Raw genomic sequence first — 1,949 nt, forward strand, 5'->3', positions numbered from 1 at the left:
CTTTTAAAAAATTATTTTTGAGTTATGTTACTTTTCCACCATCACTTTTTAATATAATTATTTTGGATATATATATATATATATATTGATCTGACCGTTACAAACACCAAATCATAATTCGGCATCATGACTCATAACTCAGCCAAATAAAGTACAGTTCGGCGTTATGCGTTATAAACTGAATTCAACGGTTTACATACTAGAATCAAAACAACAGATCAAACATCATCACTCATTAAGCTTTATTATTATTTTTCAATTCAGACGATGATACAGAAATATAACCGACTTATCTCACTCCGCATATAAAGGTATAATATCTTCTCCTTAACACACACATTGAATTTTCAATACTAACGTAAACTTCAGAGTGCCTTTGCAAGTACACTTCTCCCTTATTTTTTGCTCATGCGATGTGCAATTAAACATCTCCTCAAAGTGAAGCTCGAACTTTTCCAAGGTTCAAAAATCGACACCGAATATAACAACTCGGCGCTGACTCCCAAGAACCAAACTCTCCCTTCAGGTATCAAATTGTAAGATATTTTTATTAAATTATAAACTCTGTAAATTTTTAAATTTTTTAATGAATCCAACTATTCATGCTAAAATTTTAATCTTACTAGATGAAACCAATATAAAAAATGATATATCATTGTCAAAGGAGATAATAAAAATAGTCCAGCTACACATTTAAGTATTTTTGGCAATCAAGTCCACTCAAATTAGTCCAAACTCAACAAAAACCACTTTCATTACACCAGCATGTATACACGCGCTTCACTAACATAAATATATCCTTTTTCGTCTTCGCATTATTCCTTCCTCTTCTTCGCATTCCTCCTTCTTCATCTTCGCATTCCTTCTTCTTCGTGTTCTTCTTCTTCTTCTTCTTCTTCTTCGCATTCCTCTTTCTTCTTCGTCGTGTTCCTTCTTCTTTTTCGTGTGTTTTTTGTGAATTGTTGTTCATATATTGCTGTTGTTGTTACTGTGTTTTTTCTTTTTCTCCTTAGTTTAATTGAGGTTCATATGAATTCAGAAATGAATTCGATATGTTTTTGTTTATGATTGAGTCTTTTTTATTGCTTGTTCAAAACTGAGCTAATTTTGGTTCATTTGCGTGTTAATTGAGGTTCACTTAATGCTGCTGATAAGTATTGACCAAATTAGTTCACTTTTGAACAAGTATTCAAAAAGACTCCATCATCAACAAAATACATATCGAATTCATTTTTGGATCTAAATGAACCTCAATTAAACTAAGAAATAAACCGAAATTACTAAAGGAATAAAAAATTGGTCAATACTTATCAGTAGTATCAAGTGAACCTCACTTAATACATGAATGAACCGAAATAAACTAAAAAGTGAACCGAAATTATTTAATGAATGTACCAGAAAAAATTAGAACCAATAAAAATGTTAGCAATAAAATATTAGTATTATTAACGAAAGAGAAGAAGGAGGATAATGAGGAGGAGAAGGAGGAGGAAATAAAGAAGAAGATGCGTAATTTAAAAAGTCGTTGTAATAATTTGGTTAGACTTAATTAAGTATTTTGTTTGAATGTAGAAATTTATTCTAATAAAAAATTAGATAGAAATAAAATTTTATAAATTCACCTCTGCCAAAGTGTGTTTAAGTTAATTATTTGACGTGGTAAATGATTTTGGGTATGATTTTGGAAGGCGTGACAAAAATAAAAGAATGAAAAAGAGTGAAAGCCATTAAAAAAAGAGTTAAAATACCTAATTTGGAGAAAGCAATTTTTTTGTGTTTTGAAAAACATGATAGGAAAAAAATAGGATTTAGTTATTAATATTTTAAAAAATTATATAATTATCTATTTTAAATAATAATTTAATTATAAAATATCTTATTATAATTAAGATATTAATTTTAATTAAATTAAAGTAACCGAAGTTATAAATATAGTTAGTTATCATATT

This window comes from Arachis duranensis, chromosome 5 (assembly GCF_000817695.3).
Source record: "Arachis duranensis cultivar V14167 chromosome 5, aradu.V14167.gnm2.J7QH, whole genome shotgun sequence".
NCBI lineage: Eukaryota > Viridiplantae > Streptophyta > Magnoliopsida > Fabales > Fabaceae > Arachis > Arachis duranensis.